The sequence below is a fragment of the Pseudorca crassidens genome, chromosome X, assembly GCF_039906515.1.
Source record: "Pseudorca crassidens isolate mPseCra1 chromosome X, mPseCra1.hap1, whole genome shotgun sequence".
NCBI classification, from domain to species: Eukaryota; Metazoa; Chordata; class Mammalia; order Artiodactyla; family Delphinidae; genus Pseudorca; species Pseudorca crassidens.
Window position 1 is genome coordinate 50,618,725 of NC_090317.1, and position 26,983 is coordinate 50,645,707.

At 36.1% G+C, this 26,983-nt stretch overlaps 1 long non-coding RNA gene across 1 annotated transcript in view; it reads left to right on the plus strand.

Moving 5' to 3' along the window:
- Positions 1 to 1,089: 1,089 nt before the first annotated feature.
- Positions 1,090 to 26,983, plus strand: part of LOC137216425 (uncharacterized) — a 37,224-nt gene continuing 11,330 nt past the window's right edge. Inside the window, exon 1 of the long non-coding RNA XR_010939768.1 lies at positions 1,090 to 1,204. This is a non-coding gene — a long non-coding RNA (uncharacterized lncRNA). The remainder of the gene's footprint in view (positions 1,205 to 26,983) is intronic.

Consider the following 26,983-nt stretch of genomic DNA (forward strand, 5'->3'; position numbering starts at 1 on the left):
AGGATTAATCTCCAAAATATATAAACAGTTCATGGAGCTCAATATTAAAAAAAACCCAATCAAAAAATGGGTAGAAGACCTAAATAGACATTTCTCCAAAGAAGACATACAGGTGGCCAAGAGGTACATGAAAAGCTGCTCAACAGCACTAATTATTAGAGAAATGCAAATCAAAACTACAATGAGGTATCACCTCGCACTGATCATAATGGCCATCAACAGAAAATCTGCAAACAACAAATGCTGGAGAGGGTGTGGAGAAAAGCGAACCCTCTTGCATTGTTGGTGGGAATGTAAATTGATACAGCCACTATGGAGAACAGTATGGAGGTTCCTTAAAAAACTAAAGATAGACTTACCATATGACCCAGCAATACCACTACCTTGCATATAACCAGAGAAAACCATAATTCAAAAAGACACATGCACCCCAATGTTCATTGCAGCACTATTTACAATAACCAGGTCATGGAAGCAACCTAAATGCCCATCGACAGATGGATAAAGAAGATGTGGTACATATGTACAATGGAATATTTATGTACAATGGAATACATATATACAATAGAATATTTCTCAGCCATAAAAAGGAACGAAATTGGGTCATTTGTAGAGATGTGGATGGACCTAGAGACTGTCATACAGAATGAGGTAAGTCAGAAAGAGAAAAACAAATATTGTGTATTAACGCATATATGTGGAATCTAGAAAAATGTTACAGATGAACCAGTTTGCAAGGTAGAAATAGAGGCACAGATGTAGAGAACAAACGTATGGACACCATGGGGGGAAGTGGGGGTGGGGTTGGTGGTGGTGGGATGATTTGGGAGATTGCAATTGACATATATACTCTAATATGTATAAAATAGGTAACTAATAAGAACCTGTTGTATTAAAAAAAATAATAAAATTCAAAAAAAAAAAAAAAAAAGGAAGTGAGCTATAGAAGATTTTCTTGAATGCATGGTGGGTTTACTAATGGCAATTCTGCTTTCCATGGAGGCAAAAGCCACTCTGCTTTGCTTTTGCTTTATCCATCTTCAGTGAAAAACTGTAAGTGAAGTGTCCAGTCCATTAATAATGTTTTCTAGGGCTTTCTGCCATTTATAGATTAGAGTGCAAGTGGCTCACCTGTGTCCTACACCTGGATTTGATGTCTGTCAGCACAGGGGAAGGTGGATCAAAGGAGGCCTTTGGAATTTCAGTAAGTTTCCTACAGTACCTCCATCGTCACTTTACAGTCTGTCTTCTCTACCCTAATACACTAGCAGTGTTCAAGAAGAAAATTAAACCCAGTAAATTTGAAGATCTAACTGACTTTGTTCAATGATTCATGAATTGGGCAACATACCATCTAGTAAATAGAAGAGCACTCTGAGGAAGTGTACAAAATGGAAGGATTTTATAGAAACGGGGTGGGACAAAGAGGTTATTAGGGAAATAAAAGATTGTTTCAGGCAAGGTTACCTCCCTAGTGCCGACCTAGAAATTCCAGATACTTCTTTCCTGGGAGAGGTTGAAACTGCAATTAATTCTTGGTTTGATGTCCTGGAGGCATGTGGCTCCACTTTGGGCCTGTTTCTTTATTTTTTTTTTTTTCTCTCTCTCTCTCCTTTTTTTTTGCTTAGACAGTGGCTAACTCAGGAAAGGAAGGTTTGTCTTTTGCGAGTTCAGTGTTCCTCTTAAGAGTATTTTTTTTTCTTAAAAAGAGTTATAAATTTTTTTCCCAGAAGCATTTAAAAAAATTGGAAAATGCCACAAGCAAGTACACTTATGTTTCTTTACCTGTAACATTTCATATTTGAGGTTCAAAATGTTTTGATATATATATGGTTTTTGAGTCTTAATGGAACAAAGGAAAGCTAGTTTTCTAGAATCTAGGACAGTTTCTCAAAACTTTACTGCTGAAATGTCTGTAACTTTCTCCCCCTCATTCTCATAGAAAAGACCCATTCCATCCTCCCCAATTATATTTTCATATCTAAGAAACATGTATTTTGCTTATTTTAGAAATATATAATGACTAATATATTTTATATATTAATTATAAATATAAATTATATATAATATAATGATTACATTCTTACCCAAGTTAGATATCATTCACGATCAGCAATTATTTGAAGATATACTTAAGTGGATGCATATCATGCATAGGATGAATTGCTTAACAAAGCTTGCAACTTTTCTTGATGTGGTCCTGTAAGCAGCTCTTTTGCCTCTTTTCTGTTTGTCCATCTGGTTTTCCTCAGACCTTAATTATAAAAATGAGACCACTAGGTAACATTTAACCTAACTCCTGATTTGCTCTACCGAATATATACAATGCCTTGCTTAACCTGTTGATTCCTTTCCTGGATTAGAAGGAGTAAGAATGAAGAATTAAGTAGTTAAAGAATGACTGACTCTCTATTCCCAGCTTCCCCCTTAGCAAATTTGCAGGCAGAATAGCACCCAGTTGCAAGTGGACCACGTAGGCAAGATAACATCCAAAGAAAGATCAGGAGAAATCAGCAGGATTGCACGCAATGGAAAAGTGACCAAGAATCTGATCTCCTACCTTATTGATTGACTGAGATTATTTCCCTCTTTTCCCTTTAAAAACTTTCATGGCCAAGCAAAATCTTCAGAGTTGGTTTTGGGCCATGGGTCTGCCTTCTCCCCAGGTAGCCAGCTCCCTGGTTAAAGCAACCTCTCCTTTTCCAACCAACACTCATCTTCTAAGTATTGACTTTTTGAGTGGCAAGCAGCCGAACCTGAGTTGGGTACCAGCCCTTGTTTGCTTTTTCAGGTTGGCTATTTGGAAACTCCCTTCCCCCACTTCCCACTATTATACTGTTCAGCAGACTGACAGATTCAGCCAGTAAGAAACAATGAGCTCAGATATACTTAAACAGTTTTTTTTACTTACATAGAGAGCAAAAGCAAGATCATGTCCTTTGTCCCACAGTATGACACCAAAACAAGCTTTTTGCTTCACCCTCCCCCACTTTAGATAGCTTCAGGCTATAAAAGCACTTAGTTCCCCTACACACTCAACCAGCTATACTGAATTACCTCACAGGTCTATTAATTTTCCCTTCTCACTCTTACTTCAGGGTCTTTGTGCATGTCTGTGCCCACAGCTTTACTTTCCTTCACCTCTCTTGGTGGTTTCTGGGATTGACCCTGAGACCTAAATCTCGGATCCTGAAAATAGTTCTAGGTCAAAATCAACTAGTCAATTCATAACAACTGTTGAAATAAATTTCTAGGCCCAAGATGGAGCTGTCCCTGCCTGGGGTGTCACATCAGCAAACCAAACCTGAGAAAACTTTGGCATCCCTATAAATACTCTGCTTGACCAGAAATGCAGTATATTCAGTCAGCCCATCCACAAATGCCAAGATAACTTTGGTCTTTGTCACCCAAACAAGGTTGACTATGTGGCCCCAGCTAGTCAGATATTCTCTATTTGTTTCTTCCTTTTTCTTTATCCTTTATCATATAAAAACTCCCTGCCTTTTGTTCCATTTTGCAGTTCTTTGAAAGGAGATTGTCCACTTCATGAGTACTAAATAAAGTTTGTCCTCTTTGATAATTTTTAAGTTTTTGGTGATGAGGAATGGGATCTGAAGCTGACTGTTAATAGCCTATAGGACAATGAGATGCACAGGGGAGGTGCCCTTAGAACCCTTTGAGTTCACCGTTCCTCCCATTGTTACCAAGGGCTATGGGTAAGTCATTCTTGGATTTGAGCTTTGCTGCCTTTTGTGCAGCCCTCTGAGCCAAACAAATCTTATTTTAAAAATACTGTTCCCAGAAAGGTACTCAATCCCTGGAAACGTTCTGGGATACTTATATTGAGAGTCCATGATGGGTGACAACAACTAGGGTACTCACAAAGCCTTCAGATAAGTCCACAGCCTAAACTACTGAGAGACTTGGGGAAATAAATGAAGAGAAAAAATTCAGAATGTTTTGACCTCAAAATCAAAATCTAAGGTAGAACAAGTCACACTATTAAAAGCCATCAGGGTGTCTGCCACTAAAATCATCCCTTAGTATCTGTGGGGGATTGGTTCTAGGATCCCTTGCAGATAATAAAATCAGTGGATGTTCAAGTCCCTTCTATAAAATAGCATCGTACAGTTGGCCCTCCGTATCTGTGGGTTCCACATCCACAGATACGGAGGGCCAACTATACAAAGAAATCTTCTAGTGAAGGGAGTAATAGGTCTATTGCTAATGGAAATCTTGGAAGCCAAAGCCGTGAAACTGGTGGGCATGGGTCGAGCACTTAAAAGCTGTTACAGTGCTCATCACCTGACTCTAAGACTCCCGTGTTAGGATAAGTTAGTCATGGAACAGGTTAGATTGACACTAGGTCACCCACCAACCTCAAGAAAATTTCTGTGCAATAAGGTATGCTGTAAAACACTACAGAATCCTCAACCTAGCAGCACATCCCTTTTAGGTATTAATTTGGCTTCAAGAGACCCAAGACTTAGCTAAAGAAATGGGATCCTCAAGTTTCAAAGAATTAAGTGCATCCCATTATGGCACACTGCTTATTTTATATCTAAGCGTCCTGGAAGCTATAGGTACCTATAAAAACAGCAAAACCTTACAAACACACCCTAGAATTACAATGGCCATTATGGGGAACATTCCAATTAAATAAGATCGTTCATTTTAGAAGTGTACTTGAAAGCAAGGGTTCCCAAATCAACAAATATGATAGGATACCTATTTTAATTGGCAGGCAGAAGACTCCAAAATGCTTCAAAATTCCATGATAGTCCATTGCAAAAGGCTAATGAAAAATTAAAGGCACAAGGAATACCTTAAACAAAAGACCATAAGACTGACATGATTCCTATTACTCCCCTCTATTCTCCTTTACTGAGTACTCATTCTACTAATCCTCTATCAAATTGTCTTTTCACTGTAAAGAGACCACAAGACTAGAAGCAAAAGTCCACCAAGTTAGTAGCCTTACAACTGTAACAGCTCCAAGACCAGAAACCTAAAATACCTGGTCCTCCCCTGTTGGACCCTTCTAGGGGTCTATCATCCAAACACTGGCCCAGAAATTGGTGTCTCATTTGTAATCAACTGGGATACTAGAAGAAGTTTGTCCTTGAAGGTTTTTGTCAAATCCTTTCACACCAACTTGAATGCCCCCATATCTACTCCCCATATAGCCCCTCCCCATACAGAACTCAGAGTGATTCTTCAGTAAACTGCTACCCATCATTCCCTTAAACAGCCAAGGGGAAACTAAAATTAAAATTAATGGAAAATCTTGCCAAATTCTGGTTGATACCAGGGCTACACTCTCTACTTTAACCCCCACTGGCTCAGGAGCCTGCAGAGGGGATCCTGGGAAAACTGGCAGAAGCCAGTAAAGGGTGAGAATTCTTACCAGTGTCAGTTCTTCTGAATCTGTCTGTGTCTGGTCAAGAAAGGAAGGTAAAATTTTGTGTCGTCTCTTCCTTTCCAAATCCAAAATCTTGTGAATTTCATTTTGGGGTTCCCATTGGTTATCAACCCTTTCTCTACCAGGGACAGGTATTGCCTTCTTTTTTGTCTCATTTTGTGTCCTGAGAATTTGGCTTGACTTTCTGCCTGACAGGTTCATGGCCCCCAAATACAGCCAGACAGAACTGTGGTTGCACTCCATTTACAGCTAGGGCCCTACCAAATGTTGTCAGCTCTCAGGGATATTCTTTAAGTGTTTTTCTTTCTTTCTTTTTCTTTCTTTCTTTCTTTCTTTCTTTCTTTCTTTCTTTCTTTCTTTCTTTCTTTCTTTCTTTCTTTCTTTCTTTCTTTCTTTCTTTCTTCTTTCTCTCTCTCTCTCTCTCTCTCTCTCTCTCTCTCTCTTTTTCTTTCTCTCTTTCTCTCTTTCTTTCTCTCTCCCTCCCTCCCTCTCTTTCTTTCTTTCTTTCTTCTTTCTTTTGCCTATCTTTGGGAGTGCCTCTGAATCTTGGGAGGACTGTATCTTTTGCACCTTCTTTGGGGATGCCACTTTCATACATGGGGTTATTCAATGCTGCCAGGAATATTTCCTGTTTGTATCAACTGAAGCCTGACAAGAAATCTGAAAGGATTTTTTTTTAAAGTATCTCTATGTTCAGAAGTTGGCCAAATTGTAAGCTGATATTCAGAGCCTGATAGGAACATTCTTTAGGCCTTCTCCCCTAATCTAAATGAAGCTATGTACCCAGATGGAAAGAAAAACATTCCGAAGATGAACAGCTCAAAATCTAGAACATAGGAATCTTTTGATTTCTATCATAGTTCAAGATTTCTCTGATATAAAGAAGCAAATTAAAGATAACGTAGTTAGATGGGTGGGTCAGGGCCTTAATATCATTCAGGTTACAACCCAATTCTTTGAGGAATTAAAAACAACTGTCCTACAAATTGAAGACAACTTGTTTTAAAAATTGAGTCTTTACAAAAACAGAAAAAGCCCACCTATCCTTTTTATCAATCCCCAAACCTCCCCTATTCATCTCAAAAGTCTTGTAGGTATTGTAAAAATTCTGGCCTTAGGAAACAAAAACCCTTCTTGGAGGAACTTGTATTCTTTCTAGGTACTTTTGAGATGTAAATGTTCTACCTTTACATCTAAATGGTCCTCTCTAGGAACCCAGGTAATTCTTTTCAAAAAGAAACAAAAATATAAAAGGGAAAGGCTCTTTGGAAACTAGGTGAATGACAAATCTTAAAAGTCTTCTCCACAATTATTAATAAAATGTGTAAGCCATTTGAGCAAGTAACCTTAACTTATCCCTTCTACCAGAAACATGTTTTGGATCCAACTGTTCTTTTATAAACTAGTGAGTTTTGCATTATTATACCCATCCACGGCTAAATTTTTAAAACAAAAGTTATAAGGTCTCTGTTTCTATCTGTATGTTTATCTACATATGTATGTTGTAGATGTGTGATATTTTCCTGCCTTTCGATGGTATTGCCAAATTAAATTGTAAAAAGCTCTATTTAATTGGCCTAAGGAAAATTAAACATTTTATAAATCAAGCATACTCTCAGAAATATAAAACTAACCCAAATATTTTTCAAGTTCATGTGGTTGAGGATAATCTTCAGTAAATAAAAGCTAGTTTAAGTATAATGGTTTAATTAAAACAGGCATATCTTTAGAGCTGTCAAAATTAAATATAATACAGACATACAACATTTTTCTATCTAGTTTTACTAAAAGTCAAGTAAGCTATAACAGAGATAACTGTTATAGAAATTATCATTAAGAAGCATAACTTAAGATGATGGTTACTTGCTTAATGTCTCATGAAATTTTCACAAGTAATCTAAACATAATTGTTAAGAACAAATAAATTAAATAAATGTAAGACAAAAGCTTATAAATGAACTTTTCAACAGTAATTATGTTTTATGGTATGTCTACCTAAAAATAGTTTCCAAAATCTTTTTTTGTAACTTGAAACCTTAAAGTTACACTGATATAAGTTAAATGATGGATATTCATAGAATATCTAGATCTTTTCCAAGTAAGATAAAATACTGAAACATTAATTACTGAATACCGGTTCATCCACCTTTGGCTTCCTTTCACAGAGGAACTAAAGATATTTGGTTCTATTAGTAAACATGTTCTGTGCCACATTGAAAGATTTAATATAAGGGAGAATATATTCCTGAAATTATGAAATGTATTTATAAATTTGACAATCCACAGGATGCTGGTGTAACAGACAGATCACCATTGCTCACTTCTTAGTTTTCTCTAGGAATTAAGGATTCTAAAAAAAGAAAAAAAGGCAGAGAAGGTTTGTGGAAATGGAATCTTGGGAAAGGAATTTTATATGTGATCAAGCTGGCTAAGATTGGAATGGATTTATCTAATTTTTTAAAAATGAGTTTTAATATCAAAAGTATACTGGTGCAAAATTAGAATTTGGTTTTCTCTCTGTTAAAAGGACAACATTTTCTTAGCTTATTGGTATACTCTTAATAAGAAATTGTAAGCAGAAGTTTTTCTTTACCTTTTAAGTAGTCCATCAGGACAGCAAAGAATTTGTCTTACCAAAATAATTTACCGTGCTTCCCATTGTCTGCATCAGTTCTTTGATTACTTAAGAAAATCCAGTCTTCTCAGTATTAAAAGAACTAAATTTTGTTCACAGCTATGTAACTTTCTGTGTTTTCCTTCAGAGTGTTTGTCACTTTGGTTAAATGGATATTTATGACAAACTTCCCCCAAATCAAATTCTAAATGGAGTCATTTTGATCTCAAACTAACTTTGAGATTTCCCAGAGGGTCCTTGGAAAAGCTCAAAGGATTTCTCTTTCATCTTGTAAAAGAGAGATGCTCAACTAATTAGGTTTATTTGGTATGCTAAATTATATGGAAGCATTGCCCAATAAGAAGTGATGATAAACCTTAGGTTATGTGTGTATGGGTACATGTTACTAAATAGGCATTCCAGAAATTGTTTGAAATTTCTAGAAATTTGTCAATACTCTCATTGTCCATTATTATCCTAAATTATTGTATGCCACAGAAATAACTTTTCCTTATCAAATGAACACTAGCCAGGTCTTTAACAATGGGCATTTTAAGTCTTTTTCATTTACATAGAGTTATTGTTTTACTCTGATGCTTTTACAAAAGTGAGATTAATGGAAAGGACTCTATCAGATACTCGAACACTGACACTGTTGCCAAATTACAAGGTGTCAAAACTAAGATTACTTATTTCAAAACTGAAGAAGCCTCCAACTGACATCTGGTCCTGTGTAAATGCCAGAGACCCCAAAATCAAATTGACTAAGAGGAGAAGTAGTTGACGTTGAGGTACACTGCTTCTTCCCAAGATGTCAAATCGAGAACATTTCTTGCTCTTCCTCCTTCCCTCTCTGACCATCCTTTTTCTAATTCTTAAACCATGAAAGTCTTTATGATTATTTTGCCTACTTTTTCTTTGCTCTGGTCTGAAAAGATAATGCCATTGTTCACATATCTCAGGCCATTGCAAAGGACGGTAATTCAACCTCCAAACAACCGTTAAATTTGCTAAGATGCTGGTGATCCTGTAGGTTTTTCTGCCTGTTACAAACATCTCCCTGATTTCCAATGATTGAGTTTTTCTAAAACAAGCTCACTTCTGGAGAAATGGAGACACAGTTACATGAAATACAGAAACAGCCCAAATGGTTCGGGGAGTATCCTCCTCTTTGAGATTATTTCTTGACTTGATTCTAACTGGTTTGGGTCATGAGGATCCTGACTCAGGAACACTCATAATTATTACTGTCTCCGTAATACGCTGAATTCTCTCAAAAGTTTTAAATGCATGTGGGTAGCCATTGACCAGCCAGCAGATGGTCACTCTCTGGCTGGAACAACAAAAGAAGATAGAAGAATGTAACCAGCTCCAAGAATAGGAGCCTGACATCTCCTCTTGTGAATATTATAATGAGACCTGGAGAGGCAATGTTAACTGAGAGTCACTCTAAGACCAATTTTTTTTTTCTCCCAGTTTTACTGAGGTATAACTGACATACAACACTGTATAAGTTTAAGGTGTACAGCATAATAATTTGACTTACATATATCATGAAATGATTATCACAATAAGTTTAGTGAACATTCATCATCTCATATAGATACAAAATTAAAGAAATAGGAAAAAATGTTTTCCTGATGAGAACTTTTAGGATTTACTCTCTTAACAAGTTTAATATATAACATACAACAGTATTAATTGTATGTATCATGTTGATCATTACATCCCTAGTATTTATTTATCTTATAACTGGAAGTTTGTACCTTTTGACTGCCTTTATCTAACTCCCTCTCCCCCACCCCCCACCTATGGTAATGATAAATCTGATCTCTTTTTCTAGGAGTTTGTTGGTTTACGAAGTATAATGACCTATAACACTGTATTAGTTCCTGCTACACTACATAGTGACTCAATATTTCTATACCTCTCAAAATAATCACCATGATAAATCTAGTTACAACACGTCACCATACAAAAATATTATATAGTTATTGACTATATTTCCCACACTATACATTTCATACCTATCACTCATTTGTTTTGCAACTGGAAGTTTGTATCTCTTAATCTCCCTATTCTTTCCTCTCTCCACACCTTCCCCTCTGGAAAATACCTGTTTCTTCTCTGAATCTATAACTCACTTTCTGTTTTATTTGTTCATTTATATTATCTTTTAGAGTCCACATATAAGTGAAATCATATAGTATTTGTCTTGCTGTGTCTGACTTACTTCATTTAGCATAATACCATATAGGTCCATCTATGTTGTCACAAATGGCAAGAGTTCATCCTTTCTTATGGCTGAGTAATATTCCACTGTGTGTGTATGTGTGTGTGTGTGTACATACATACATACATATCACATCTTTATCCATTCATCTATTGATAGGCACTTAGTTTGCTTTCATATATTGGCTATTGTAAATAATGTTGCAATGAACATAAGGGTGCATATACCTTTTCAAATTAGTGTTTTCATTTTTCTCAGATAATACTCAGAAATGGAATTGCTGGATCATATGGTAGTTCTATTTGTAATTTTTTGAGGAATCTCCATATGGTTTTCCCTATTGGCTCTACCAATTTACACTCCCACCAACAGTGAATGAGGGTTCCCTTTTCTTCACATCTGCACCAGCACTTGATATTTGTTGTCTTTTGGATAATACCAATTCTAGCAGGTGTGAGGTGATATCTCATTGTGGTTTTGACTTAATTTCTCTGATGGTTAGTGATGTCAACCATCTTTTCATGTACCTGTTGGCCATCTGTATGTCTTCTTTGGAAAAATGCCTTTTTATATCCTCTGACCATTTTTTTAATTGGGTTGTTTTTTTGATGTTGAGTTGTATGGGTTCTCTGTATATTTTGGATATATTGTTTGTAAATATCTTCTCCCATTCAGTAGGTGACCTTCTCGTTTTGTTGAGAGTTCCTTTGCTGTGCAAAAATTTTTAGTTTAATGTAGTCCAATTTGTTTATTTTTGCTTTTGTTTCCCTTGACTGAGGAGACATACCCAAAAAATATTAGGAAGACTGATGTCAAAGAGTATTCTGCCTATATTTTCTTCCAGAAGTTTTATGGTTTCAGGTATAGCATTTAAGTTTTTAATCCATTTTGAGTCTATTTTTGTATATGGTCTGAGAGAGTAGTCCAGTTTGATTCTTTTGCATGTAGGTGTCTAGTTTTCCCAACACCGTTTATTGAAGAGGCCATATTTTCCCCACTGTATATTAAGCCTCCTTTGTCATAGATCAATCACCAAAATGAGTGTGGGTTCATTTCTGGGCTCTCTATTCTGTTCCATTGATCTAAATGTCTGTTTTTGTGCCAGCAGCATACTGTTTTGATTACTGTAGCTTTGTAGTATAGTTTGAAATGATGGAGAGTGATACCCCTAGCTTTGTTCTTCTGTCTCAAGATTCTTTTGGCTATTCAGAGTCTTTTGTGTTTCCATACAAATTCTAGAATCATTTGTTTTAGTTCTGTGTAAAAATGCCATTGGTATTTTGATAAGGATTGCATTGAATCTGTAGATTGCCTTGGGTAGTATGGACATTTTAATAATATTAATTCTTCTAATCCATGAGCAGGGTATGTCTTTCCATGTTTTAGTGTCATCTTCATTTTCTCTCATCAATGTCTGGTAATTTTCTGAGTACAAGTCTTTTACATCCTTTGTTATATTTATTCTAAGATATTTTATTATTTTGATGTGGTTGTAAAAAAGATTGTTTTTTTTCACATGCAAGATGTATCCTTATTTATTTCTTATTAAAATATAGTTGATATACAATGTTATATTAGTTTCAGGTGTAAAACATGGTGATTCAATATTTTCATAGCTTATACTCCTTTTAAAGTTTTTACAAGACAATGGCTATATTTTCCTGTGCTGTACAATATATCCTTGTTACTTATGTATTTTATACATAGTAGTTTGTATCTCTTAATTTCATACCCCTATTTTTCCCCTCACCCCTTCCTTCTTCCCATTGGTAACTAGTTTGTTCTCTATACCCATGAGTCTCTTTCATTCGCTTTCAGTTTTGTTATATACATTCATTTGTTTTATTTTTGAGATTTCACATATAAGTGATACTGTACAGTATTTGTTTTTCTCTGCCTGACTTATTTCGCTAAGCATAATAATCACTGTATCCATCCATGTTGTTGCAAGTGGCAGAATTTTATTCTTTTTTAATGCTGAGTAATATTCCAGTGTGTGTGTGTGTGCATGCGCATGTGTGTGTACACCATTTCTTCTTTATCCTTTCACCAGTTGATGGACACTTAGGTTGTTTCCATGTCTTGGTTATAATAAATAATGATGCAATGAACATGGAGGTGCAGATATGCCCTCAAGATTGTGATTATGTTCTCATCAGATGTATACCCAGAAGTGGAATTGCTGGATCATGTGGTAGTTTTATTTTTAATTTTTTGATGAACATCCATAGTGGTTGCACCAACTTACATTCCCACCAACAGTGTGCAAGTGTTCCTTTTTCTGCACATCCTTGCCAACATTTGTTATTTATAGACTTTTTGATGATAGCCATTCAGACAGGTGTGAGGTGATATTTTATTGCTTTGATTTGCATTTCTCTACTAATTAATGATGTTGAACATCTTTTCATGTGCCTGTTAGCCATCTATATGTCTTCTTTGGAAAAATGTCTATTCAGGTCTTCTGCCCATTTTTTTGATTGGGTTGTTGCTGTTGTTGTTTTGATACTGCATTTTGTGAGCTATTTATATATTTTTGATATTAACCCGTTATCTATCATATCATTTGCAAATATTTTCTCCCATTCAGTAGGTTGTATTTTCATATTGTCGATGGTTTCCTCTGCTGTGCAAAGGCTTTTAAGTTGAATTACATCTTATTTGTGTACTTTTTTTTCACTTAAGAGACAGATTCCAAAAATATTGCTACAATTTATGTCAGAGTGTTCTGCCTATGTTCTCTTCTAGGAGTTTTATGGTTTCATGTCTTACTTTTATGTCTTTAATCCATTTTTAGGATATTTTTGTATAGGATGTGAGGAAATGTTCTTATTGTTTTACATGTACCTGTCCAATTTTCCCAGCACCTAAATGAAGAGGCTGTCTTTTTCCCATTGTATATTCTTGCATCCTTTGTTTTAGATTTATTGACCATAGGTGTGTGGGTTATTTTCTGGGCTCTCTATTCTGTTCCATTGATATATGTGTCTGTTTTGTGCCAGTACCAAGATGTTTTGATTACTGTAACATTGTAGTATAGTTTGAAATCAGGGAACATGATACCCCCAGCTTTGTTCATTTTTCTCAAGATTGCTTTGGCAATTCAGGGTCTTATGTGGTTCCATAAAAATTGTAGAATTATTCTAGTTCTGTGAAAATTTGCATGGGTATTTTGATTGGGATTGCATTAAATATATATTTGCTTTGGGTAATATGGACTTTTTAACAATATTTATTCTTCCACTCTGAGAACATGGGATGTCTTTCCATTTCTTTGTTTCACCTTCAGTTTCCTTCACAAATATTTTATAGTTTTCAAAGTATAGGTCTTTCACTTCCTTGGTTAAGTTTATTCCTAGGTTATTATTATTTTTTTTTTTGATGTGATTTTAAACAGGATCATGTTTTTGCTTTCTCTTAGTAATAGTTAATTATTACTGTATAGAAAAGCAGCAGATTTCTTTATACCAATCTTATATTCTGCAACTTTACTGAATTCATTTATTAGTTCTAATAATCTTTTGGTGGAGAATTTAGGGCACTCTATAGAGAGTATCCTGTCATCTGCAAATAGTGAGTTTTACCTCTTCCCTTCCACTTTGGATACCTTTTATTTCTTTTTCTTGTCTGATTGAGGTGGCTAGGACTTCCAATACTATGCTAAATAGAAGTGATGAGAGTGGGCAACCTTGTCTTGTTCCTGAGTTTCAGATTTTCACCACCAAGTATGATGTTGACTGTGGATTTGTTGTAAACAGCCTTTATTATGTAGATATGCTCCCTCTATACCCACTTTGATGAGAGTTTTTATCATGAATAGATGCTGAGTTTTGTCAGATGCTTTTTCTGCACTTAATAAGATGATCATGTGATTTTTATCCTTCTTTTTGTCAATGTGGTACATCCCATTGACTTGCAGATATTGAACTATTCTACCATCCCTGGAATAAATCTCACTTGATCATGGTATATGAAACTTTTAATGTACTGTTGGCCTTGATTTCCTAATATTTTGTTCAGTATTTTTGCATCTATGTTCATCAGTGATATTGGCCTGTAATTTGTGTGTGTGTGTGTGTGTGTGTGTGTGTGTGTGTGTGTGTGTGTGTCTTTGGTCTTGTTTTGGTATCAGGGTGATACAGGTTTTGTAAAATGAGTTCAGAAGAATTCCTTCCTTTGCAGTTTTTTGGAATAGTTTGAGAAGGATAGGTGATAACTTTTCTCTAAATATTTGGTAGAATTCACCTGTGAAGCTATCTGGTCTTGTACTTTTGTTTCTTGGGATCTTTTAAAATTACTGATTCAATTTCATTACTGGTAATTAGTCTGTTCATATTTTCTATATCTCCCTGGTTCAGTCTTGGGAGATTGTACATTTCAAGGAATTTTTCCATTTCTTATGGATTGTACATTTTATTGGCATATAATTGTTCCTAGTAATCTCTTATGATTGTATGAATTTCTGTGGTGTTGGTTGTAACTTCTCCTTTTTCATTTCTGATTTTATTGATTTGGGCTCTCTCTTTTCTTGATGAGTCTGACTGAAGGTTTATCAATTTTGTTTATCTTTTCAAAGAAACAGTTCTTAGTTTCACGGATCTTTCTGTTGTTTGTTTTTAGTCTCTAATTCATTTATTTCTGCTCTAATCTTTGGGATTTCTTTCCTTCTACTAACTTTGGGTTTTGTTTGTTCTTTTTTATCTGGTTCCTTTCGGTGTAGGGTTAAGTTGTTTATCTGAGATTTTTTTCTTTCCTGAGGTATGCTTGTATTGCTATAACCTTTCCTCGTACAACTGTTTTTACTGTGTCCCATAAATTTTGGACTATTGTGTTTCATTTTCATTTGTCTCCAGATTTTTAAAATTTCTTCTTTGATTTCTTCAGTGATCCATTGGTTGCAGTTTTTTCTTTTAGTTGATTTTTATTCTTATAATGTTGTGGTTGGAAACGATGATTGATATGACTTTAATTTTCTTAAATTTACTGAGACTTTTTTAGTGACCTAGCATGTGATCTATTTTGGAGAATGTTCCAAGTGCACTTGAAAAGAATATGTATTCTGCTGCTTTGGGATGGAATGTTCTATATACATCTTTTAAGTTCATCTGATCTAATGTGTCATTTAAGGCATATAGTTCCTTATTGATTTTCTTGCTGCATGATCTGTCCATTGATGTAAATGGTGTGTTAAAGTCCTCTACTATTTTTGTATGACTGTTGTTTTCTCTACTGTTTGATATTTGCTTATGTATTAGGTGTTCCTATGTTGGGTTCATATATATTTACAATTGCTATATCTTCTTCTTTGGATTGATCCCTTGATCATTATATAATGTCCTTCTTTGTCTCTTATTACTGTCTTTGTTTTAAAGTCTATTTGGTTTAATTTAAGTATTGCTATCCTGTATTTCTTTTAATTTCCATTTGCATGGAATACCTTTTTCTATCCCCTCACTTTCAGAATATTTGTGTCTGTAGATCAGAAATTAGTCTTGTGTAGGCAGCATATATACAGGTCTGGTTTTTGTATACATTCATCCACCCTATGTTTTTGGTTTGGAGCATTTAGTCCATTTATATTTAAAGAAATTGTTGATTCCTAAGTATTTTTTGCCATTTTGTTAATAGTTTTGGGGTTGTTTTTATAGTTTTTAAATTTCTTCTTCTTATGCTCTTTCCCTTGTGATTTGATGACTTTTAGTGTTATGTTTGGATTCTTTTCTCTTTTCTCCATTCATATGTATTATAGATTTTGGTTTGTGGTTACTATGAGGTTGTATATAACTCTATACATGATGATTTTCAGTTGCTGATCTCTTAAATTCAAACACATTATAATAACCCTGCATTTTTTATTCCCCCCTCAACTTTTACTGTTTTTGGCATCATATTTTACAACTTTTCTCTCATGTATCCATTATCTTCTTATTATGGATATAGATGATCTTACTCCTTTTTTTTTTTTTTGATCTTACTACTTTTGTCTTTTAACATTTTTACTAGCTTTATACATGGTTGATTTACTAACATTACTGTATATTTGCCTTTAGCAGAGAGATTTTTCTCTTTGTAATTTTCATATTTGTAGTGGTGATATTTTTTTCCTCTTAGAGATGTCCTGTTCATATTTCTTGTAATGCTGGTTTGGTGGTGCTGAACTCTTTCAGCTTTTGCTTTTCTGTAAAACATTTTGTTGTTGTTTGTTTTTTTTTTAAGTTATTTATTTATTTTCTTATTAGTCATCCATTTTATACACATCAGTGTATACATGTCAATCCCAATCTCCCAATTCATCACACCACAATCCACACCCCCAGCCGCTTTGCCCCTTGGTGTCCATACGTTTGTTCTCTACTTCTGTGTCTCAATTTTTGCTCTACAAACCAGTTCATCTGTACCATTTTCTAGGTTCCACATATATGTGTTAATATATGATATTTGTTTTCCTCTTCCTGACTTCACTCTGTATGACAGTCTCTAGATGCATCCACGTTTCTACAAATGACCCAATTTCGTTCCTTTTATGGCTGAGTAATATTCCATTGTATATATGTACCACATCTTCTTTATCCATTCACCTGTCAATGGGCACTTAGGTTGCTTCCATGACCTAGCTATTGTAAATAGTGCTGCAATGAACATTGGGGTGTATCTTTTTGAATTATGGTTTTCTGTGTGTATATGCCCAGAAGTGGGGTTGCTGGGTCATATGGTAATTCTATTTTTAGTCCTTTAAGGAACCTTCATAGTGGCTGTATCAATTTACGTTCCCACCAACAGTGCAAGAGGGTTCACTTTTTTCCAAAACCTCTCCAGCATTTGTGGTTTGTAGATTTTCTGATGATGCCCATTCTAACTGGTGTGAGGTGATATATCATTGTAGTTTTGATTTCCATTTCTGTAATAATGAGTGATGTTAAGCAGCTTTTCATGTGTTTCTTGGCCATCTCTATGTCTTCTATGGAGAAATGTCTATTTAGGTCTTCTGCCCATTTTTTGATGGGTTGTTTGTTTTTTTAATATTGAGCTGCATAAGCTGTTTATATATTTTGGAGATTAATCTTTTGTCTGATGATTCACTTGCAAATATTTTATCCAATTCTGTGGATTGTCTTTTCATCTTGTTTATGGTTTCCTTTACTGTGCAAAAGCTTTTAAGTTTCATTATGTCCCATTTGATTATTTTTGTTTTTATTTCTATTACTCTAAGAGGTGGATCAAAAAATATCTTGCTGTGATTTATGTCAAAGAGTGTTCGTCCTATGTTTTCCTCTAAGAGTTTTATAGTGCCCAGTCTTACATTTAGGTCTCTAATCCATTTTGAGTTTATTTTTCTATATGGTATTAGGGAGTGTTCTAATTTCATTCTTTTACATGTAGCTGTCCAGTTTTCCCAGCACCACTTATTGAAGAGACTGTCTTTTCTCCATTGTATATCTTTGCCTCCTTTCTTGTGGATTAGTTGATCATAGGTGTGTGGGTTTATCTCTGGGCTTTCTATCCTGTTCCATTGATCTATATTTCTGTTTTGGGGCCAGTACCATATTGTCTTGATTACTGTAGCTTTGTAGTATAGTCTGAAGTCAGGGAGTCTGATTCCTCCAGCTCCCTTTTTTCCCCTCAAGACTGCTTTGGCTATTTGGGGTCTTTTGTGGCTCCATACAAATTTTAAGATGATTTGTTCTACTTCTGTAAAAACTGCCATTGGTAATTTGATAGGGATTGCATTGAATCTGTAGATAGCTTTGGGTAGTATAGTCATTTTCACAATATTGATTCCTCCAATCAGAGAACATGGTATATCTCTCCATCTGTTGGTATCATCTTTAATTTCTTTCATCAGTGTCTTATAGTTTTCTGCATACAGGTCTTTTGTCTCCCTAGGTAGTTTTATTCCTAGGTATTTTATTCTTTTTCTTGCAGTGGTAAATCGAGTGTTTCCTTAATTTCTCTTTCAGATTTTTCATCATTAGTGTATAGGAATGCAAGATATTTATGTGCATTAATTTTGTATCCTGCAACTTTACCCAACTCATTGATTAGCTGTAGTCATTTTCTGGTGGCATCTTTAGGATTCTCTATGTATTGTATCATGTCATCTGCAAACAGTGACAGTTTTACTTCTTCTTTTCCAGTTTGTATTCCTTTTATTTCTTTCTCTTCTCTGATTGCCGTGGCTGGGACTTCCAAAACTATGTTGAATAACAGTGGTGAGAGTGGATATCCTTGTCTTATTCCTGATCTTAGAGGAAATACTTTCAGTTTTTCACCACAGAGAATGATGTTTGCTGTGGGTTTGTCATATATGGGCTTTATTATGTTGAGGTAGTTTCCCTTTATGCTCACTTTCTGGAGAATTTTTATCATGAATGAGTGTTGAATTTTGTCCAAAGCTTTTTCTGCATCTATTGAGATAATCATGTGGTTTTTATTCTTCAGTTTGTTAATATGGTGTATCACATTGATTGATTTGCATATATTGAAGAATCCTTGCATTTCTGGGATAAATCCCACTTGATCATGGTGTATGATCCTTTAAATCTGTTGTTGGGTTCTGTTTGCTAATATTTTGTTGAGCATTTTTGCATCTATATTCATCAGTGTTATTGGTCTGTAATTTTTCTTTTTTTGTAGTATCTTTGTCTGGTTTTGGTGTCAGGATGATGGTGGCCTCATAGAATGAGTTTGGGAGTTTTCCTTCCTCTGCAATGTTTTGGAAGAGTTTGAGAAGGATGGGTATTAGCTCTTCTCTATTTGATAGAATTCACCTGTGAAGCCATCTGGTCCTGGACTTTTGTTTGTTGGAAGATTTTTAATCACAATTTCCTTACTTGTGATTGGTCTGTTTATATTTTCTACTTTTTTCTGGTTCAGTCTTGGAAGGTTATACCTTTCTAAGAATTTGTCTATTGCTTCCAGGTTGTCCATTTTATTGGCATAGAGTTCCTTGTAGTAGTCTCTTAGTATGCTTTGTATTTCTGTGGTGTCTGGTGTAACTTCTTTTTCATTTCTAATTTTATTGATTTGAGTGCTCTCCCTCTTTTTCTTGGTGAGTCTGGCTAATGGTTTATCAATTTTGTTTATCTTCTCAAAGAACCAGCTGTTAATTTTATTGATCTTTAGTATTGTTTTCTTTGTTTCTATTTCATTTATTTCTGCTCTGATCTTTATGATTTCTTTCCTTCTACTAACTTTGTGTTTGGTTTGTTCTTCTTTCTCTAGTTCCTTTAGGTGTAAGGTTAGATTGTTTATTTGAGATTTTTCTTGTTTCTTGAAGTAGGCTTGTATAGCTATAAACTTCCCTCTTACAATTGCCTTTGCTGCATCCCGTAGGTTTTGGATCATTGTGTTTTCATTGTCATTTTTCTCTAGGTATTTTTTTGATTTCCTCTTTGATTTCTTTAGTGATCTCTTGGTTATTTAGTAATGTATTGTTTAGCCTCCATGTGTTTGTGTTTTTTACATTTTTTCCCCTGTAATTGATTTCTAATCTCATAGGATTGTGGTCAGAAAAGATGCTTGATATGATTTCTTAAATTTACTGAGGCTTGATTTGTGACCCAAGATGTGATCTATCCTGGAGAATGTTCCAGGAGCACTTGAGAAGAAAGTGTAATCTGCTGGTTTTGGATGGAATGTCCTGTAAATATCAATTAAATCTCTCTGGTCTGTTGTGTCATTTATAGCTTGTGTTTCCTTATTAATTTTCATTTTGGTTGATCTGTCCATTGGTGTAAGTGAGGTGTTAAAGTCCCCCACTATTATTTTGTTACTGTCAATTTCCTCTTTTAGAGCTGTTAGCAGTTGCCTTATGTATTGAGGTGCTTCTATGTTGGGAGCATATATATTTATAATTGTTATATTTTCTTTGTAGATTGATCCCCTGATCATTATGTAGTGTCCTTCCTTGTCTCTTGTAACATTCTTTACTTTACAGTCTATCTTATCTGATATGATTATTGCTACTCCAGCTTTCTTTTGATTTCCATTTGCATGGAAGATCTTTTTCCATCCCCTCACTTTCAGTCTGTATGTGTCCCTAGGCCTGGAGTGGGTCTCTTGTAGACAGCATATATATGGGTCTTGTTTTTGTATCCCTCCAGCAAGACTGTATCTTTTGGTTGGAGCATTTAATCCATTCACATTTAAGGTAATTATCTATCATGTTCCTGTGACCATTTTCTTAATTTTGGGTGGTTTGTTTTTGTAGGTCTTTTTCTTCTCTTGTGTTTCCCACTTAGAGAAGTTCTTTTAGCATTTGTTGTAGAGGTGGTTTGGTGGTGCTGAATTCTCTTAGCTTTTGCTTGTCTGTAAAGCTTTTGATTTCTGCATCGAATCTGCATGAGATCCTTGCCAGGTGGAGTTATCTTGGTTTTAGTTTCTTCCCTTCCATCACTTTAAGTAGGTCATGTCACTCCCTTCTGGCTTGTAGAGTTTCTGCTGAGAAATCAGCTGTTAACCTTATGGGAGTTTCCTTGTATGTTATTTGTCATTTTTCCCTTGCTGCTTTCATAAATTTTTCTTTGTCTTTAATTTTTGCCAGTTTGATTACTATGTGTCTTGGTGTGTTTCTCCTTGGGTTTATCCTGTATGGAACTCTCTGCACTTCCTGGATTTGAGTGGCTATTTCCTTTCCCATGTTAGGGAAGTTTTCAACTATAATCTCTTCAAATATTTTCTTGGGTCTTTTCTCTCTCTCTTCTCCTTCTGGGACCCCTATAATGCAAATGTTGTTGCGTTTAATGTTGTCCCAGAAGTCTCTTAGGCTGTCTTCATTTCTTTTCATTCCTTTTTCTTTATTCTCTTCCACAGCAGTGAATTCCACCATTCTGTCTTCCAGGTCACTTATCCGTTCTTCTGCCTCGGTTATTCTGCTATTGATTCCTTCTAGTGTATTTTTCATTTCAGTTATTGTATTGTTCATCTCTGTTTGTTCTTTAATTCTTCTAGATCTTTGTTAAACATTTCTTGCATCTTGTCCATCTTTGCCTCCATTCTTTTTCTGAGGTCCTGGATCATCTTCACTATCATTATTCTGAATTCTTTTTCTGGAAGATTGCCTATCTCCATTTCATTTAGTTGTTTTTCTGAGGTTTTGTCTTTTTCCTTCATCTGGTACATAGCCCTCTGCCATTTCATCTTGTCTATCTGTGAATGTGGTTTTTGTTCCACAGTTCTCCAGGATCATAGTTCTTGCTTCTGCTGTCTGCCCTCTGGTGGATGAGGCTATCTAAGTGGATTGTGGAAGTTTCCTGATGGGAGGGACTGGTGGATGGTAGAGCTGGCTGTTGCTCTGGTGGGCAGAGCTCAGTCTCTGTAAAATTTTGCTCTCTATCAAGTCTGAATGAAAGCCTTGCCAGGTAGAGTATTCTTGGTTGTAGGTTTTTCACTTTCATTGCTTTAAACATATCATGCCACTCCCTTCTGGCCTGTAGAATTTTCATTGAAAATTCAGCTAATAGTCTTATCGGAGTTCACTTGTATATAACTTGGTTTTTTCTCCCTTTCTTCTTTTAATATTATCTCTTCATCTTTAATTTTTGCCATTTTACTTAAGTGTGTCTTGGTGTGGTCCTCTTTGGGTTGATCCTGTTTGGGACTCTCTCTGCTTCCTAGACCTGGGTATCTGTTTCCTTTTTTCAGTTTAGGTTATTTTTAAGCTATTATGTCTTCAAATATGTTCTGTTTCTTTCTCTCTTCTCCTTCTGGGACCCTATAATGTGAATGTTAGTATGCTTGTTGTTGTCCTAGAGGTCTCTTGCCCTGTTCTGATTATTTTTTCTGCTAAGCTTCAGTGACTTCCACTACTCTATCTTCCAACTCACTGACCTATTCCTGTGTATTATCTTATCTACTGTTGATTCTTTCTAGTGTATTTTTATTTCAGCTATTGTATTCTTTATCTCTGTTGATTCTTCTTTATATTTTTTAACTCGTTGTTAAAAACTTCCAAATCCTCACTCTGTTCATCAAATCTTCACACAAGTTCACTGAATATCTTTACAATCATTACCTTGAATACTTTATTGGGTAGATTGCTTATCTCCTTTTGATTTAGTTCTTCTTTGGGGTTTTATCTTGTTCCTTCATTTGGAATATATTCATCTGTCACCTCATTTTGTCTAATTTGCTGCTTTTATTTCTATGTATGTGGTAGGTTGTTTATATTTCCCAACCTTGGCCTTTTGTAGGAGACTTCCTAGGTGGCCCAGCAGTGAACCCTCCTCTGGTCACCAGGGCTATATGCTCTAGGGGTGACACCTATGTGGGCTTTGTGGGTCCTTGTGTTGTTGTAGGGTGACTTCTGTGGGCAGTTTTATAGTTGTGGCTGGCCCCTAGTCTAACTGGTTGCCAGGCCTTGCCTTGCATGGAGGCTGCTGTTCTCTCATAGGTGGGACCTGGTCACAAGGTGGCTGGCCATGGTGCCTCAGGGGGTCCTGGGCCTAGCACTGGTCTACTAGTGGGTGGATTTGTGTTCCAGGATGGATGGTTGTGGGGATGGGGGTCCTGTATCTAGTATTGGTCTGCTGGTGGGTAAGGCCAGTTCCTGATATTGCTGGCTACAGGATCCAGTGTGTCTCAGGTCTGGTCCCAGCCTTCTGGTGGGAAGATCCTTGCCCCTGGGGGTCCTGGGGCTAGTACCCACCTGTAGGTGGGTTAAGCTAAGTCCCTGGATGAAGGGCCCTTGATGAAGGGCCCTGTGGGTCCCAGTGCTGGTGTCAGTCCACTGGTGGATGGGGCTTGTTCCTGACACTGCTGGCTGCAGGGCCCGTGGTGGTCCAGAGCTGATGTTCACATGCTGACTTACATGGCCTGTGCTCAGGGTGTCCAGGGGCTGGTGCCGGCCTGCTGTTGGGTGGGCTGGGTCCCACCATGGAACACTGTAGGGCTGTGGTAGTCCTGAGGCTGGTGTCTCCCTGCTGGTGTGCAGAGTCATGTCCTAGACCCTCTGGTGGATTGTGCTGTGTCCAAAGGTGGCTATGGGTTCAGGAGGTCTTAAGGCAGCTGGCTTGCTGCTTGGTGGGGCTGTGTCCTTGCCTGGCTAGTTGCTTTGCCTGAGACTTCCTAGTACTGGTACCCACAGGCTGGTGGACATGGCCAGGTCCCAGAGCTAATAAGCTAGGTGGAAGATTCCAAAATGTCACTTGCTAGCACTAGTGTCCTCTTGGTAGTATGAGCTCCCAAATATGGTTGCTGCCAGTGTCTGTGTCCCTAGTGTGAGCTCCAGTCTCTGGGAAGCTCTCCAAGATCAGCAGGTGGGTCTGACCAGGCTCCTTTCAAATTATTGCTTCTGCCCTGGGTCCTGGAACTTGTGAGATTTTGTGTGCTCCCTTTAAGAGTGGAGTCTCTATTTCCTACATTCCCCTGGTCTCCCGAATATAAGTCCCACTGGCCTTCAAAGCCAAATGTCCTGGGGTCTTGTCTCCCTTGTGCAGGACCTCCCCAGGCTCAGGAGCCCAATGTGGGGCTCAGACCCCTTGCTCCTTAGGGAGAAGCTCTGCAATTGTAAGTATCCTCCCGTTTGTGTGTCACCCACCCCAGGGTATGTATGTGTCTTACTATACTGTGTCTCCACCACTCCTACCGGTCTCATTATGGTTCCTTATTCATGTCTTTAGTTGTAGAAGATTTTTTCTGCTCATCTTCTGGTCTTTCTCATCAATAGTTGCTCTGCCAATTGTTGTAACTTTGGTGCCCATGGGAGGAGGTGAACACTTGCTATTCCACTATCTTGGCCACTACTCTTAAACTGATATTTTTTATTAAAGCTTTTGAATGGTCAAGAGGGTGATCAAAAGGAGGAAAGGAGGACTGTTGAAATAAATGTCTAGTCCCAGAATGGGACCACTCCTGCCTGGGGTGCCACATCATCAAAATGAAAGTTTGATAACTTACAGAGGTAAATGCTTTTCTTGACCAGGCATGCAGTGTATGCAGTCAACTAATCCCCAAATGCCAAGTCAGCTCTGGGGCTTCTCACTGCAAATAAGGTTGACTATGTGGCCCCAGCCAATCAGATATTTTCCACTTGTCTCTTCCTTGTTCTTTATTCTATAAAATTTTACAATAGTATTGTGTTTGACTGCTTTGTCTATATTCAAATTTTCAACTAGTCTTGTATCATGTAAATGTACCTATTCAGAGAATAATTACATAGCTTTTTATTTCCCTTACCCATAGTCACAAAGTTCAAATGACTTACTATTAAGATTATAGACCCATATAAGAAATTTAACCTTCTTTTCTCCTAAGTTCACCCTGAATATTTTTAATAAAAGGTGGTAAGAAATCAATAAAGGCATCAAAACATAGATGTTTTGCCCTATTCAAACAGAGAAAAATGAGAAAATAAACTATGTATGGACACTATTTTAATAAAGGCATTTAGTAAAAGCCTATCTTTAGATAGATATATAGGTAGGTAGTAGGTAGATAGAGATGTAAATATGTAGTATCTATCTATCTATCTATCTATCAGTCATCTCTCCTAAAATATAATGGGGTAGCTTGGTTATTTTTCTTGAAGATAATTTTAATACCTTGTCCTGAGATAAACCTTATAAAGAATGAAAAACACATGTATAATTATATTCCCTAGATGACTAGGTAGACACTCTTGCCCTTTCAGTTCAGTTTCTCATATCCTTATTTCCAAGACTAGAACAGGAAAAAAGTATATCATCTAGGAGTAGCTCAGCCCACATACATGTAAATATACATAATGCACACACATACTTATATGTGCTACCTTACCCCAGCCTAACTCTTCTGAGGAAAAAGAAAAGGTCTCTAGAAAACAATGCTGTTCCTTTTAAAGTTCAGAGATTCACTTACTTGATTTAAATAGATTGTCTTATTTCTTTTTTAACAGAAGAAAACTGAGTGACCTGTTTTCAAAATTTGTAAGATGAGTTTGTAGATGTAGTCTTTCTTCTCCACTGCTATGTTACTTAGTGTCTAGAAGAGTACCTGGAATGTAGGAGACAGTCAATAAACAATTGTTCAGTGAATAAATAAATTCCACACTTACATAAAAGATAGCAAATGCTGGCATAAGTTTGTTGCTTTGGCATGCATTTATTGACAGAACCAATTTACCATCCAAGAACTTAGAATGTTTCATTTAAGATCTCTTTTCAGAGAAAAAAAAGGATAAATATTATTACAATTGCCTTACCACCCAAATTGGGATAGTTGAAAGTAATTTAAACACATTCTCTTTTTCAACTCCATCTCTCAAAATTAGCTATGTGCATATAATTATCCTAAATTTTTTCTGGAGTGTCAGAAAAATTGGCTCTCTAGAAAGAAAGGAAGTCCCTTTAAAATATTTTTTAATGATTGTGGGTGAATAAAATATAGTCGCTATGAACTATGAATAAGTTACATCTCTTATTTTGGGCCATTTAACTAAGTAGTAGTCTTTTTTCTCTCTGTGATTCCTCCAGTTAAACCCTATGGAGGTAAAACAAAGTGAAAAGTAGATTTATGTAATTTGACCTTTTTTTTTTTTTTTTTTTTTTTTACAAAAATCCACCCATCCCTAAGCATAGGCAGATGAAGAATCACGTAAATAGTTCTGTTTGTTTTGTTTTGTTTTGTTTTTTTTTTAAGGCTGGCAATAAGATCTGTACTCAAAGCCAGTGACACATCTTGTATCCTGTATTGGGTCTCTAGGGAGCTACAGTTTAAAATCAGAGTGCACTCATAGAATTAAGGCATGTTAAGCTCTCATCCTTTAAGATTGAAACTTGAAAAGTTTATCAGACACATTCTTCTATATGTCAGCCTTAAGCCAGTGAGACAGGCCAGGGAAGTTTTGATGAAAAGTTTGTAAAAGTTTTAGAATAGAAAATGCTTCTAGAAAGGTCCTGGGAAGTCTGGGGCAGCATTAACAGATTGTGCATGTGGGCTGGGCAGCAGCAACCAGGAAAAGGGGAAGGGCTGTGTGTAACAAAGTATGAAGGTTAGGAATACCAGCTGGTTCACCTTTTACAATTTTATCTGGCATTTATCCCTGGTTTGTCTTCAAATATTAATTGGTAGCTCTGTGATTGAAAGTTAGAATGAAATTAAGGAAAAAAGGGGAAATTTTCTAAAGAAAATATTTGTTTCTCAACATTAAAGAGATTTCCCTGTGGCTTAAACAGGCCTCACTTCCTCACATTCAAATAGTTGTCAGAGATTTTATGGCAAACTTTAAGGGAAACCAAAAATCACTCAAACTCTAGAGAGTTTTCACAGATTAGAAATAAATGTAGCCATAACTAAATTGTCTAACTTACTTGGTGTTTATCATTTTATTACTTTATGGGAAAAAAGCAATCACTTCCTTTTGTCATCTTCTGTAACACAGAATCTAGGAAAGCTTTCATCAAGGAACCATTAATTCTACTTTGTGTTTGTATCTGATCACTGAACTTATGACATGACAATATTTCCATCACTGTCCTGGTTAAAAAATGTCAATGCCTCCTCTTCAACAAGTAATAGTTATCTTTATTATGCAAACACATATCTTAAATTCCTAAAGAGTAATTCATTCAACTCTTCCTTAGGAAATAATACTTATGTGTAGTTGTTGTTGTTGTTTTAACCAGCACTTTCTAAACAGGGCAATGATTATTTCCAAATTTGATGCTCAGTGGTTTTTTTTCTTTTTTTAAACATCTTTATTGGAGTATAATTGCTTTACAATGTTGTGTTAGTTTCT